This window comes from Polypterus senegalus, chromosome 8 (assembly GCF_016835505.1).
Source record: "Polypterus senegalus isolate Bchr_013 chromosome 8, ASM1683550v1, whole genome shotgun sequence".
In the NCBI taxonomy this organism is placed as follows: domain Eukaryota; kingdom Metazoa; phylum Chordata; class Cladistia; order Polypteriformes; family Polypteridae; genus Polypterus; species Polypterus senegalus.
Window position 1 is genome coordinate 149,675,983 of NC_053161.1, and position 16,752 is coordinate 149,692,734.

A 16,752-nucleotide genomic window follows, 5' to 3' on the forward strand; every position below is an offset into this window, starting at 1 on the left:
GCACTCTGGACCAGGGTTGTGGATGTTTCTTAAGCTAGCATATGGCACAAGGCAGGAACAAACTCTAGACAGGGCAGCATTCCATCACAGGGCGGACACACACACACACACACACACACTAGGGCACATTTGGTATCACCAGCTCACCTAACATGTACAGTGAGAGGAATCTGCAGCACCTGGAGGTGCAGACAAAGGCAGAACATTTAAAATCCATGCAGTGAGGACCCAGGATGCAAACCCTGGTCTTCTTACTGAAATGCAGCAGCACCTCTATACTGCCCTCAAGCTAAAAGAGAAGGAAGGGAAACAGAAAAGGTGCAAAAATGGGGACTACCTGGTAATTTTTTAATTAGAAATGTCCATCAGCCATTGTTAGATTTGACACTTTTTGAAGGCATGTAAATTTTGTAAAAGCATAAAAATTTTACAGAGCAAACAAAAGACAACAGAATAAAAAGAGATCACTGATTTTCGAGAATATTACAAATTATAGTTATACTCACTAATCGCGGTAGAGAGTGGCGACATATTGCATGTAAGTTAGCACATGCGACTAAGAATTTTACTGTAATCTGTATACGTGACCCTATTAAACTATAATTTTCTAATCCATTTATCCAGTTAAGGAGAGCCAGTGATCTGGTGCCATTGTCCCAACAGCAATGGGTGCAAGGCAAGAAGCTAGCCTGCCATCAATTAACTTAATTGATTTAATATGGTAGTTTACTAGCCAAATAAATCAAAAATTGATTAAAACAAATCATTTCAATGAAAATGATGCAATAAAAACAATGCAGAGGTGTACATAGGAAGAAAAGCTGGACCTCATCTGTCTGACAACCAGTGACACTGAAACACAGTGGATCCTCATCACATTAGCTTGTCATTTGTGTGTTAGTGTTCATTTACTGATCATAGGCTATTTTCTAATATTAATATTTTACACAATATTTTTTCATTAACTTTTGTGAAGCGCCACTGTCCGAGTTGGTGTGAATTAAACTGACCCGTGCTTTTCCCACTGTTTTTTTGAGTTTTAAGAAGAGGGTGAGGCATGGGGGTGTTTCTAAGGGTCAGGGTCTTTGCGTTCTTTTATGGGTGCCCCCATTCGAGGATGTTGATCTTCATATATAACATCATATAATAGGTGTTGGAGGTCCCTGTTGGGGTTCTAATCGTATTAAGTTATTTACAGTATATTACATCAAGGGCAGTACGGTGGTGCAGTGGGTAGCGCTTCTGCCTCACAGTTAGGAGACCCGGGTTCGCTTCCCTGGTCCTCCCTGCGTGGAGTTTGCATGTTCTCCACATGTCTGCATGGGTTTCCTCCCACAGTCCAAAGACATGCTGATTAGGTGCATTGGCGATTCTAAAAATTGTGCGCGGCGTGTGTGTGCGTGCCCTGACCGGGGTTTGTTTCCTGCCTTGCACCCTGTGTTGGCTGTGATTGGCTCCAGCAGACTCCCGTAACCTTGTAGTTAGGATATAGCGGGTTGAATAATGGATGGATGGATATTACATCAAAAATTTGGGAGTCCATCTTGATTTTATTTCAAGCACATTCAAAAATTATACATCAAAGAGTGGGGAGGTCCTCTGGGGGTGGGAATAAATAGTAAGTGAATGAAAAGCTCAGTAGAATAAATTGGGGCCTGAGCCTCTAAAGTCTACAAGTAGACTCTTGCATGAAACATTTCAAGCACAACAGAACACACAGTAGTGACAAGCATCAAACATATCAATATGGAATTAAACGTACAGCATATACTCGAGTATAAGTCGGGTCTTGAAACCTGAAAAATCGATCATAAAATCAGACCCCGACTTACAGTATATGCCCATTCAAAAATGTAACGCTTAATTTAGTTTTTTTTACATTTTCTTGCTTCCTCCAATATCGCACCAGTCCCTCAGACACATTGAATTTTGTTGCAGCAGCACAGTTACCAATTATTATTGACACTTCAACAACTTTCAATTTAAAACCAGCTTCATATTTTCTTTTGATTGAACACTCCATCATATATAAGGGATACTCTTATGATAAAGGTGTATGAGGGTGAGAGATACACAAAACACAAATCAGTGCAAACATTGCTTCGGAATAGAGCAGGTATTACCATGTGGTCATGTAGGCACAATAGAGCGAGCGAAAGAGAGAGAGAGGTTAGGAGCGCACGCTGATACAGCGCATTGCCACACCCACATAGGACAAAAAGGCCATGTGCTCCGTGGTTACTCTCAGGTGGGCGTTAGCATATCATAATCTCTTGGACCAATAGCACGAGTTTTCCACATTTGACTTATATGACTGACATTATTGAATACCAGAAATTATATTGTAAAATCAACTCTCGACTTATCCGCGGGAGAACTTAAACATGAGTATATATGGTATATATTTATTGGACATTTTTGGGTTGCCTGTATACAACACTAGCATCCCCATCTGGGTCGCTTCCTATCCTGCACCTTTTCCCCACAGCCTTGAAACTGGGGTCTGGGTCAATGGATGCACAGATTTTATTTGCATTAGTATATGAAATCAAAAGGTGAGCAGTAAACGGTTGTAGATAGCAAGGACAGAAAGAAGTACGCATAATAGGGTAATAAATGCAATGGACCACTTCCTCAACAAGGACACATGGTTACATAAGAGTAAACATCAAAACTTCCATTTAAACATTCAGCAATAGAATTTATTAGTTTACACATTATATGAGATGCACAAAGGGTTGTTTTGTATTAATTCACTACAATAATTAGGCAAAAATGAAAGGTTCAAAATGCAGCTGTTTGACCGATTTCCTCCCTTAAATGATTTTCATTATTGAACCCAGCTTCCCATTACTCGTTCCCTCCAATGTTTGCCAGCCATTCAAAGAAGACCTCTAGATGCTGGTGATTTGCTCAGATTGAAGACCAACTATCTATATATTCAGGACAACCCTTCCAAACACCCAGAGGCTCCCAGGTTTGGTGATGTTCTGCCATTTTATACAGACACTCCTTATCCTCCTGATATTGTGGTACTGCTTATTGGAAGTCTGTGCTTGACTCATGTTTTGTCCTTCAGACCTTCTTTATCATATCCCTTGTGTTTGTCACTTTTTTGCATGAGAACCACAGAAAACAATTTTAGAAATTGATCTTGAATTTCAAACTGACATCCTTCTCCCTTTTTCTCAGTTAAGGATTGGTTTCACATATACTCTGTAGACAACAGCATCCTAACACATCAGAACAATTTGTGGGAAAAAGAGTAAATTCAAAAATGAATTTGGTTTTTGAATGGCAGGCCAGTAGTCACTCTGTTTGTCAACGGTGGTCACCAAAGGTGCACAGATTCTAATGGAGTGGGAAAGGGTTATAGAGAGAAGGCATGGGGAAGAGACAACCATAGAGGAGGAGCAGTTTGGTTTTATGCCATAGAGAGGAACAACCAATGCAGTCTTTGCATCAAGACACCTCATAAAGAAGAACTGAGAAAAACAGAAAGGACTGCATATAATGTTTATAGATTTGGAGAAGCCTGGAGTGTCATGTCAAGAGGTCTGGAGGTGCATCAGAGAGAATGGAGGACCAGAGATGTGTGTGAGGATTGTCCATGAGGCATATGACAGAGTGAGGACTTGGGTTAAAAGCAGTGTTGGGGTAACAGACAAGATCCTAGCTACAGTAGCTCTGAACCTGGGATCTTCTTTAAGTAAATTCTTACCTCTTTGATCTGGTTAAGGATGTGTTGAGTCAATGGGATAAAAGACCATAAGGGTATGCGTACAATTCACACTAAAACATGGCATACGACAGTATTTCTCAATTTGTGGGGCGGGCCCCCCTAGGGGGGCACAAAGTAACAAAAAGGGGGGCGCGAAGAGGTGAAAAAAAAAAATCAAACTATGAAAAATACATCTACTGAAACTAAAACAAATTAACTTAAACTAAAACGAAAAATAAATATAGAGTTAGATAAATGTCGATAAAAGTTAAGTAAGTATAATAAAATATGCATCTATGATATATCATTAATTAAAAAAGAACAAATTGGCATTAGTGGGCTCCTTTCAAAAAACGTTAGGGGGGGCGCGATTAAAACTGTTATGATACTTAAAGGTTGAGAAACGCTGGCATACAGACAAAAGTGGAAATGTTCATAAACACAAAAAATCCAGATGCATAAATCTATGCGTTTACCAACTTCCATGTTCTTCCGCTACATAATTCTCGGTTAGTGAGAAAAGTATTGCACGCGCCTGCTGCCCCACCCAAGAATTGCACCTCTTTGACTATGCAAATCAATATAAATAGCCCTTCAGCTCAGCATTCTGTGAAAAGGCAATGGCAAAAGCATGGGGAGAAATAGAAGAATTTCAGCGAATACCAAGTGGATGTAAAGAAAAACTTACTATTTGTTGGTTTAAACAGTGGTATAAACAACAAAAGGAAGTTGATCGAGTGACATAGAGTGTCGGAGAAACTCGAAAGCTCACATTCACAAATCGCACAGTGCCCAAAATAAAAAAGAAGTTGTCAGATGTCAAAGTCGCTGTGAAAAGGCAAGTCATAGCCAACTGTCTGAGTGTCATATGAAAGCTTATTAGGGTACAGAGAAAACAAAAGGCACACAGTAGGAAAAAACACGAAATGTCTTTAATCACGTAGTTTATTTTGTCATTAAAGTAGGAGTGGGAGCTGGCCGTCTGCCTGTGGTCTGGAGTGGTGGGTTGCTTTGCTCTGCGTTGGACGGGGGTGCCTGCTCATTATTACCCCTGCGGAACGGGGCTAGCTCTGGCGTCCGGGAATGGTTGTGCCTCAGGTACGGCAGCACCGGGACCAGAGTTAGTAGGGTGTGTATGGGGAGTGTGAATGGGTGTCTGGCGTACATCCTTGTAAGTCTTGGGTTGTATGTGTATATGAGAGCATGAGGGAGGGAGTGTATGACTGTGTTTGTGTGTGACTGTATATGTCAGGTGGGGTTTTGGACTCCTCCCCTCTCCTGGGACATCTGGCAATGCTACAACATCTTCGCCTACCCTCCCCCTGCCTTAAGCATCTGTCTGGTCGCTCCCGGTGGCTGCCTGGTGGGATCTGCTTCCCTGGGCTCTGTTGGGTCCTCGGCGGGGTGGGTCGCCCTTGGGTCCCGGGCTGCTGGGTTCCGGGCCCGGCCGACTCGGGGGTGAGCAGCTGCTAGCGGGCCTGGGGGCTTGCCGTTGATATCTCCCGGGACTCTGCCGGCTGCTGGTTGTGGCCCCCCAGGGTGATCCTCTGCGCCTCTTGAGGGGGGGTTGGGGCTTCTCTGGTGATGGTCTCCCTGGGGTCTCCGTGCTCTGGGGTGACCTCTAGATCTCTGGGCTTGGAACTCCCTCCATCTTCCGCACGTTTTTGGGGGCAGATCTGTGGCCCTTCACACTCACTATTGGACGCTCCTATAGAGAAACCTTACACATACAAGCGTGCGTACGCACACAGGTGCTCACATGGTGCTTTCATAAGTATGACTTGGACATCTTCAGCACATGACCTAAGGTTGTGGTTGGCCCTAAATGCCTTAGTAATAATTACTGTATGATTGTCAGCAAACATTTTTACTTTTATATATCTTCATGTAGCTGATGCAGCAATGTTTTTTTTTTTGTTTTGTTTTTTTCTCTGCAGGTCTAGAAGCGGATTCTGGTTCATTTATTGTTTATTCTATACGAAAACCCCCCCCTTCCCCCTTTACCTCCATCTCTTCCTTTTCTCTCTTCTTTTTCTTTCACTTTTGTCTCCGTGTCCGGTTCGAATCTTAAAAACATCTGAAAATATTTTTAATAAAGTTTTGGTATCAGGTGTGACGTCAGCAGAAGCTGTAACGCTCTACCTCAGAGAAAAACTGTAAGGCTAGTCACCAGCATTCAGACATTAATTCTGATTGCTTCACAGCCGAACAGGACACGGTGAAAAAAATAAATAAATAAATAAAGTAGAACCTCATAAACTTCATCTTAAAATCTTTCAATTTACTAGTTTTTCAAATCCCACTGTAACTAAAGTAGCACGTTTAATGCTTTGTTTTGTATTTGTTCTTCTATGTGCTCTATGTGTGTGAATCACTACGTGCATCTTAAACAGGCTTTCTCTTCTTCCGACAGGATGCAGAATCCATTACATTTCTGATATTACAGCTCTCTGAATAATTTAAATACTGAGATGTATACTTGATATCATTTTCATGATAGGAGTTAAAGTGTGTTATTAAACATGGGAACATGGTGTCACAGTGATAGTGACGAGCTGGCGCCTCGTCCAGGGTTGTTCCTACCTCACGCAAGATGCTTGCTGCGCCGTGCGCGACCTTCGATGAAATAATTTATTGCAGCAGTACTGTCTCTTTCAAACGTACTAACTTCCAATTCCTGTCCTTCCTTTTCTTCCTCCAAATACCCAATCGTCACACAATCAGCTCTGTAATAGATGTAAAGCCATCTGTAAGCTGAGAACGCCGATTCTTCAAAACTTTTAAGGAACATTAAAATATCTTCGTAGTACATGTTTAATTATTCTATCCATCTATCCTTCCAGTGTCACGCAAGCCCCAGCCAGAATACAGTGCGAGGCAGGAACAATCCATGAACGGGGCGCCAGCTCCTTGCTAGCACTGTGACACTGTGTCCTCACGTTTAATTATTAACAATATAGATTATTTAAATGAAGTTAAAGTTTTATGTGTATATTATAATAAACATATTTTGCTGCATTTCATCTTAAAAATTATATCATCATCATATGTAAATACACATTTTATAAAGTGGCTCAGGTTGTGCAATATTATATCTGCATCGCAAGTTTACAGTGAAGTAATTGTACTTATAAGTACAAACAGTTCTACAAAGAACACTTGATGGAATGATTGAGTGAGTTTATAGTTCTTAGGATGAAACTGTTTCTGAACCGCGAGGTCCGTACAGGAAAGGCTCTGAAGTGTTTGCCAAATGAGAGCAGTTCAAATAGGCAGCATGGCTGAGGCAGTGTGTGCTGTTTGATGCTGTATAACAATAATTCTCTTTCTGATCAGCTGCTGTAGAGTTGTGATTCTGCACTCAGATACAGTGATTTAAATACTCTGAGTGGTGCAGTGAGAGTAATATGGAAAAAGATGATCATCTGTGGCAACCCCTAACAGGAGCAGCTGAAAGAAGAAGAAGAAGGTGCAGTGAGAGTAACAACGCTAAAGCAGTTATGGTATTTGGAATAGTTTGGCCATTCCGCCGACCATTATATTGTTACAGGTTAAATACAATCAGATGCTTTAAACTAATAAACAATATGTGGTTAATTTAAATGTATATGATAAAGCCATGTCAGGTATGTGGCTATAAAAAAGAAAGGGAAACCACACTAGAACAATAGCACTGTTTTGACGCTGGGTGTTGTCAGGTTGCAAAACCGAGCGGAGAAGTTGCGCACACCAGGGATTGTGCTACTGTGAAAATGTGCTTGGCTTTATACCATGTTTAGATTTTATACATCATGATTTAAGTGTGGAAACGGGAGTACACAACATTTTTGTGCGTACACACCATTTATTCATGAGGCCCCAGTTCTCCTGGTGTAGGCTTTTTACTGATGACTTTGAGTTGTGTGGCACCAGAAAAGAAAAAGTAGAGAAAAAGTTGGAAGAATGGAGAAGTCCTTTGGAAGATAGATAGTTGAAGATAAATAGGAAGAAGAAGACAAAATATCTGAGGTTTAATGATGATCAGAATTCAGAAGTTAGCCTGCAGGAAGAGCTATTGAAAAGAATGGATAAGTTTAAATATATAGGATCAGTGTGAGCTGAAGATGGAGAATTGAAGGCAGAGATAACCCACAGAGTGCAGTGTGGATGGAGCAATTGTTAGAAAGTATCAGGCGTAATTGTGTGATTGAAGACTTAAGGCAAAGGTTAAGATTTTTAAGACAGTGGTAAGACCAGCAATGATGTATGGAACTGAGAAATGTGCAGTAAAGGGAGCACAGCAGAAGAAGTGAGATGTGGCAGAAATGAGAATGTTGAGATGGATGAGTGCAGTTACAGACAAAGGACAGAATAAGTAATGAGACAATCAGAGTTACAACAAAACTGGGAGAGATATCTATAAAAGTATAGAAAAGTACTGGATTTAAGTTTATTTAAATTAGGTATCAGCAATATATATTATTATCTTGTATTGAAAGCAACACGATGTATTAATGGTTAAAAATTGGTCAAAACAGACAGACAATAAAATATTTAAAACACAAAAATACACTGCAGAACATAAAATATAATGAAAAGGAAACAATAATAAACTAGTCTACTATATAGTAAAACGTGCAAGTGTTAGGCACACTAGGAGGGGTCAGTAGGCATGCTGAAGGCTAACCCTAATTGTAAACCTAACCCCTAATCCTAATCTTAGCTCTAACCCTAACCCTTCAAGGATGGAACGTATAAAAGTGGACAGGAAATAACAGAGTCTAAGAAGCAGAATTTATGGGAATGCACTCAACAAAAGAAGTGCTGGACAAGAGAGGTTCAGAAACACAAGGCTACTAGGAAAGGCACTGAAGGTACACATAGGGCAAGAGATATCAAATATTTAAAAAGGTGTTTTGTTAGTTGTTTTTGACAGGAAGCATGGTTAGTAATAATATTAATAACACACTCAACAGAAACTCAATCAGGAGAGATCCTATTAGTGTTGACAGGCCTGTCTCTTGATGAAAAGAAGATGATAAGAATTTGGAAACACATAAAGAGTTCAGTACTTTCACATTTTAGATGTAGACTGGAAGTAGGATAGTTTGTGTTCATTAACATCAACTTTACGTGACAAAAGATGAGGCCTGTTCTGAGATGCCTGCCATTTATCTTGAATTTCAGAATGCATTTAATAAGGTGCCACATAAGAGGTTGGGCATCAGACTAAAAAAAGTGAGGGCTTAGGGTTTACTGTGTAGATGCGTGCAGAATTAAGGTACCCTATCAGAACTCGCTGATGTACAGAGTGGTGTTCCATAGGGGTCGAAGCTAGGGCTGTTGCTATTTTTAATATATATATATAAATGATTTGGATAAGAAGAGAAGTAACAAGCTCATTAAATTTGCATATGATACCAAGCTAGGAGGATTGTCAGTTAATCTCACTGGTGAGGCTTCGTCTCCAGGCTACAAAAAGGACAGTGCTAGAAAAGGTCCAGAGAAGAGCGACTAGGCTGATTCCAGGGCTACAGGGGATGAATTATGAAGAAAGATTAAAAGAGCTGAATCTTTTCAGGTTAAGCAACAGAAGATTAAGAGGAGACCTGATTGAAGCGTTTAAAATTATGGAGGGAATTAGTCCAGTGGATCGAGACTGTTATTTAAAAATGAGTTCATCAAGAACACAGGGACACAGTTGAAAATTTGTTAGGGTAACTTTCGCGCAAGCATTAAAAAGTTTCTGTTCACACAAAGAACCATGGAAATATGGAATATGTTACCAAGTATTTTGGTAGACAGTAGGACTTATGGACCTTCAAAACTCAACCTGATGTTATTTTGTTATTTAAGTGGATAGGACTTGCAAGCTTTGTTAGGCTAAATGTCCTGTTCTTGTTTAGATTATTCTAAGGCACTGTGATCAAAAAAGTAAATTTAATCTTCACTGATCTTATTGGAAGATGATTTTGGCTAAATAATTATACTTTTTGCTATTTGACCCTCACTCCCCTACTGGGTCAAATTGGTTCAGCTGGCCTGTAGCCAGCCCTGGAGATAATGGCAGATGATATTGGCATTTCTTGAGGATTTAGAACTTGACAAAATCAACATGTAAAAGACGTCTTGAATAAAAGAACAGAATCTTTCAACTTTATTCATAGCTGTGACACGTCCTGCACGACAGATGTGGCGTTCACAGAATTGATAATATGAAATTCTTTGTAACTGCAGTTCAGTTTGTTGTTTTTAACAGCCTGAAGACTGTATGTTAGAGTCTGCAACATGTATTTAATGAGGCTTCAAAATGTATCTCTTAAATATGTATATATTACACTGTTTGAATTATCTATGTCATTATTGCAATGCCTGCTTCACAACCCATAAAATTGACTTTAGATTTCAATTAAAATAACAACATTCTCAAACTCAGTTATTGCAATTCAGGGTTATGGGAGCTGGAGCTTATCCTTGCGGTGCCGAGAGCAAAGTAGGATCTCACCCTGGACAGGCGGTTTGACGGCATTAGCTGTGTGAATGTAATTTTGTTTGTTTTTTATTTACATTTCACTATGAAATGTGTTCCTTGTTCCTAACATAGAGGACATGTATATCCTTCCATAAATGGAACTGTGGATAGAGCTATAATTTCATCATTTGTTAGCACAAATATACCCCCTTGATATTGATAGATATATTTTATATATAGATATTGATAATATGTTTGTAATGAGTTGTGGCTCATTATTATGTACTGCAAATCCACACAACCTACAATTCTACTAATAATGCAAAACATGGTAGGATTAATAGTTTTATGGCAAATGGATGATTTATTACTGATTATTTATGAGTACATTGTATTCCCATTCAGGTTTTATTTGTTAAGTGTAGACAATGTGAAGTCCCAAACATTCAATGGTTTGTCAGCACATTCTCCAAACAACTGGAAAATCATTTTAAAACCCTGACAAACTGACTCCACACCAAGGACATTGAACAACAACAAGAATATTTATTTATATAGCATGTTTTCATACAAATGATGTAGCTCAAAGTGCTTTACAAGATGAAAAAAATAACATTAGGCAATACTAATTAACAAAGAATAAAGGTCTGATGGCAAGCGAGGACAGTAAAAACCAATAAAACTCCCGGCGGTTGGAGAAAAAAACAAAATCTGCAGGGGTTCCGAGGCCACGAGACCACCCAGCCCTCTCTAGGCATTCTACCTAACATAAATGACCTCATTCAGTCCTCATTTTATTCAGGGTTCTCATGGAAGAATTAGACGATGATGATCATATGGAGGATGTTGTTACTGCTACTATCGTCTCTGGCCCTGCTAAAACATTTTACACAAATGGAAGGCCTCTTAAATTAATTTGAAGCAACCCCCACCAACTGGGACCAAATTAGGGTCACCACCTAAGAAAGCGAGATATGAGTGTACTGGCAGCAGCAATGCTCATCACCTTTCTAGTGAACAGAGAAGTCACTTTGCCTTGAGCATAGGAAAGGCGCTATATAAATAAAATGTATTATTATTATTACCTCCAAGGGGTGGTATGCCATGTGTTCATACTAGATGGTCTGGAAGAGATGCAGGTAGGGGAAAACAGGAAGAGGAGAGGGGGGAGGGCAAGCTGGGACAAAGCCAAAAATGCTACCCCTCAACACTAGAAAGAAGACAATCTGGCAGGCACTATGGAAGCAAAGCCCTCTTTATGAAGAATTAATGAGACCATGGAGGAATGGGAAAAGGATAAAGAACCTTCTGGCCAACAGAGGTCAACACGAGGTTTCAGGACGGTAGCACAAAGACCTGTGATCATATTTGTCTAACTTCTCAGAATTACTCTAAAAGTCTGACAAGGAGAAGAATCTTTCCTAGCCCAAAGTAAACATGAGAAGTAGTTAGGAAGCATCCTACATTCACTCCATGTTTCAGAATGAATAACATTATAATTTTATAGCACCCTGAGCCTCAAAATGGGACTCATGAAGGCGTTTTCTAATTTCCTTGGAAATCGCAATGACATTTCAGTTTTCTAAAACTATCGCTTCACCACAAACATAGTAATGATAATAATCAAAGAGAAGAAGAAGAAATAAGGTGGCATATTGCACTATAAGCTGTAAGTAAACGCTGCCACTTTGCAACAACATTAAGAACAATACTGAGATGGAAAGACCGAGACACACACCGAATGACAGTGAAGCCTGATAACAAATAGGTTTATTTAACAATGAATGGTCCCCAGCCATATTTCAAGGAAAATTATCTACCCGCTGTTCAGGCCACTGGAAATGTGTCCTAAAATAACGGTGACTGAAACTAGTTAAAGCTATTCTGGCACTGTTTCTGAAGTCACATTCATTCTTCCAGTGTTACTGATTGCCTTCCAGAGTCGTGTGTCATGTCTGTCTCTGTGATCCCCATTTTATTTTCTGTGAGGCTCTGTTTACACTATTTATGCCCTGGAAGTCTGTTCCTGCCTTTTTAAAACCCCTCCCAGACTTTTAAAGTGTAACATGAATAATCCAGAGGTTCATGGAATGCTGACCACAGCTTACCTATGTGCCAGTCATCCATTGAGCCCCCTTCCTCATCTATGGATTAATATGCCGGCTACTATAATACAGTCTGCACCCATGACCACCTGTGTGTTGATATCGCTTGCAATTCACTGGTATATGCTCATCCACACTTGGGGCAAAGATCTTTATGGACGTGCCATCAGTCACACCAACAATTCCAAGAAAACCAGTTTGCATGAATGTAGCTTACTTTGCCATTACCTCACGTGAAGTGTTGGGGAAATTAATAAATCTACATATCACCTCACGCTTTGCAAGTGCGTTCAAAGTTTGGTGCAAAAGTCAAGAAATGCTTGCTTTTGACATACCCAAATCAGCGATATTGCAACACGTAACATTTCAGCTCAAAGTGCATAGTTTCTCCACTTAGATAGGGCTATAACGTGATGTACAAGATTGGTAACTAATATTTTTCCATCTCTGTCAAATCAATATCTTCTAATGAGTTTATTGTTGTCCATTATTAAAATATTTCACCTTTCCCAAAATGTGTGTGCAGGTCGCTGCCTGAGAGCCATCTTCTGGTGGCTCCTGGTGACTTATGACAACTTAATAAACCCTGGTGAAGTTAGTTTAGGAAAAGTAATAAAATGCTTATACTTCTATTCCAATAAATGGCACACATTTGCATCACTCTGAGATTATTGAACCAGGTAAGACCGTTTTCTTACTTGAAATGTGGGCACTGCTTGAAGTTTGTCAGCAAGGCATCTGCCTTCACAGACGTAAGAGAACTGGCAGCCCAAGGGAATGACCACTAGCTTGTTGTTGTTACTGATTCTTCACATAAGCCTTCAACTGTCCACCCCTTTTCTTTGGGAATTTCATTGTTGTCTTCATCATCTTCTCCTACTCCTTCAACTGTTACGTTTATCGAATTCTGGCAACTCCTCATTTTTGAATGGCAGAAAATGAGAATCAAGTGTACCAAATAAATAGCTGGATTAAAACTACTGTAAATTGACACTTTATTAATAGGTTACTTTTCCTGGATTGCAAGCGGCACACTCTTTTCTGCCATGCTGTGTGACTGAGCCCTGAAAAGGAGCAATATAACCGATACATGTTCTTCTCACCTTACATCCAGTGCTGCTGAGATAATAGTAATGCAGGTATTTTTGCTTCAATAAAGTAAATATTGTGTTACATTACTTATTACTCTAAAAATAATAGAACTATGCAACAGTCATTACTGCCTGTTTAAATTAATCTTTATGCACCCTTCAAATAATTCAAAATGCTCTTGCAAGAATTATTACAAGAACCAAAAAGTATGAACACATAACTACAATTCTAAAGTCCTTACACTGGCTCCCAGTTAAGTTTAGGGCAGTTTTCAAAATTCGTGTTTTAACATATAAAGCCTTAAATGGCCAAGGCAATGCTTACTTATCTGAACTTATCATTACTTACAGACTAAAGCGCACATTGAGATCTCAATATGCTGGCCTTCTTTTGATTCCAAGAATTAATAAAATAACATTGGGAGGTCAAACTTCCAGTTACTGTGGAATGGTCTGCCTGCTAGTGTAAGAGGTGCCCCTTCAGTCTCTGCTTTTGAATCCCAGCAGAAGACTCTCTACTTCAGTTCAGCATAACATGACTAGAGCTGCTGTGCATACTGCATCCATGTTAACAGTCATTAGTACTAAAATTTAAGTAATATGAAGGTTATAAACTGTTACTAATCCTCCTCTATTCTGTTCCTCTTTTCAATATCCTCATGTGACACTTGGGGCCACTGCTCTACTGCCAAGTTGTTTGCCAGCCTATGGAAAAGTCATCTCAGATAAAGGGGCTTGAGTCAAAAGGGTTCTGTCATCAAATTGGCCGGCCCAGCACTGACTCAGATGTAACATGGCCAGTAGTGGGGAGGTGGGTTGTTGGCCAAGGTCTCCATGACTCTGTGTCTGGCTGGACTGACTTCTTTTCAACAATCTGGCCTTGGTTCTATAATTAACTGATGGACGGATGTTGTTGTTTTTCACTTATAGAATATTCTGGGTATCTGTGTTTCATTTTTTTTCTTTCCTTTTCCAGATAATCTAAGGCTTTATGTTGTTTTTGATGCATTTGAACAAATCTGTATTCTCAAATGTGACAGTTCTGTATTTAGTGTGTGGTATAATCTATTCTTACATTTTGCCTTGAGAGTTGTCGCACCTTGCGCCTGCATTTGGTGAGGAGCACTGTGCATAAACAAAGTCATTTGTACTGTTGTGTTGCATTTCTGAGGTGGCCATGACAGAGTGGCCATTTTGCTATGTGAAGAGGATTACTTGTGTTCTATTTTGTGTATTGTATTTACCCAAGTTTTTGACACCCATTACACTCCCAACCTACCTGGAAGGGGGTCTCACTCCGAATTACCCTTAACAAGATTTCTTCCATCTTTTTTTCCCTGCACAGTATTTTTGGGAGTTTTTTTTCTTGCCTTCTTAGAGAGTAGAGACTTGGATTGGGTGGCTGTCATAAAACAGGGCATGTTAATTCCTTTTGTGATTTTGGGCTTTGCAAGAAATAAATTGTTCTTGTTACTTTTAATGCATTTCTCCAAACACTCCTCCCATGATCTTCCTGCTGAGCTTAGCACTGTATGTTAAGCTCCTTGACATAAATTTAGCAATTTCTGAAAGACTGAGATTATTTCATCTAGGAGAAGGAACAATGTGATTTGGCTCAGAAAATTTACCTTTGTGGTGACTTTCATCATTTTCTTCCTGGAGCTGCTGGATGTGTGTGTAGCCTAACAGAGCACACTATGAAATCCTTAATTATAACCTGGTTAAGGGTTTACATAGATAAGTAAATAGACTACTCATGGAGAAATCTATGTGTGTTAACCTGGTTTCTTTAATACATGAATACAGGCATTTTAGAAACCGGGTTTCTGTGAACAACCAGATTGTTCAGGTAACTGATAACAGATGGTGAGAGCGTGCTGATTCATTCCTTCATTCACACTTGCTTATTCCATTTCCAGTGTTTTGGGAACTAGGGACCTACACTAGAAGAGATGTCAGTGTATCACAACAAGAAACATGTTTAGTTTCTGTCTTGAAGCATCTTTATGCTTTAATTCCACATGTGTCTCCCTATTATTCAGTATTTAAATAAAATAATAAATAAAACCCATGTAGCGACCAGGTGGGCATGTGAACCCAGATCTCTAGAAATGTGAAACTGCAAAGCTAACCACTGTCAGCCCATAATATACTCACAATAAATATATTTGGCAGGGTTGCTCTTGTTTCATATAAAATAATTGCCTTATTTTTCTGCCTTTTGTAACCATGCTGATACATGCAGACGTGATGGGTGCAGACAGGCGGCAGAGAGGCAGCAATTTTGTGGGTGGAGTTCCTCGTTTCAAAAAAGAGGGAGTCAAACAGATGTTAAAATATGCAGATAGTAATTATGAGGAAAATAAATATTACAAATTCAGATCACGGACTGCATGAACCTTTTAAAGAACTATTAAGAAGCGCAGAAGCCTCAGAAGAGAGGTTAATTATAAGGCCAGGGCCTGAGGAAAAGCCTCATTAGTCTCAAGGCAGGGGAGTTGAGCTTCCATTGGAACGTTCTGGGTATCTGTGTTTCGTTTTTTTTTTTCTTTCCTTTTTCCAGATAATCTAAAGCTTTTGATGAGCTGTCAAAGAAATGCAAACGAAGTTAATGTGAAAGTCAATTTTCTTCACCGAATTCATGTATGCTACGACAGACTGTCAATATGTTAAGTGAACATGAGCACGTCTGACTCCTACAAGCATCAGTGGCTGAACCAGAGCATATCCTGGCCTAGTTTCTCAATTTTCAGATTGTGTAGCATTTGTTACCACCATTTTTATTTTTTGTACATTTCAATTATTCTGAGGATTTTAATGTTGTTACCTTTTCACACTATAATACAGTCCTGCACTTCCAGGGTGTTTTACCAATCCAGGAAGTCTCAGACTACAACCATCCATTCACTTTCCAATTTTTCTTTTCTTACAGGCTCACAAGGTGGCATATTATGTAAAGCAGGAACCATCCACAGGCGGAACAATGGTCCCTGTACACTCATACATACCAGTCCAGTCTGAAGTGACAAGTGTAACAAGTGATGAACATTGGCGCAGTGATTAGCTCTGCTGCCTTATGTATCCAGTCCTCCTGGAATGAATCTTGTGTCTCGCCATTGCTTCTTTTAGGCTTGCATTTTCATTCCATATTTAAGGGTGAGTCAAAAATTATCCACACTCTAGTTATATTAAAACGTCTGTTGGCAGCACTGACTTATCAGCACTTTCTGTACAAAGTCCCTTTCTCCCCAGTCACTGCTGTGCAGGTGTGAACGTGTTACGTCAGATCATTTGTAACTGTGGTGCGAGAAACAATGGCTGCCCCACTTGTGATTTCAATGATAGAAGAACAACGAGCAGTGATTTGATTTTTTGTTGTCTGAG

The 16,752-nt window shown here is 39.7% G+C and overlaps 1 protein-coding gene across 2 annotated transcripts in view; it reads right to left on the bottom strand.

Annotated features, from left to right (window-relative positions):
• tph2 (tryptophan hydroxylase 2 (tryptophan 5-monooxygenase)) overlaps positions 1–16,752 on the bottom strand; it is a 177,411-nt gene that overhangs the window by 75,727 nt on the left and 84,932 nt on the right. The gene's annotated exons all lie outside the window — the stretch shown is intronic.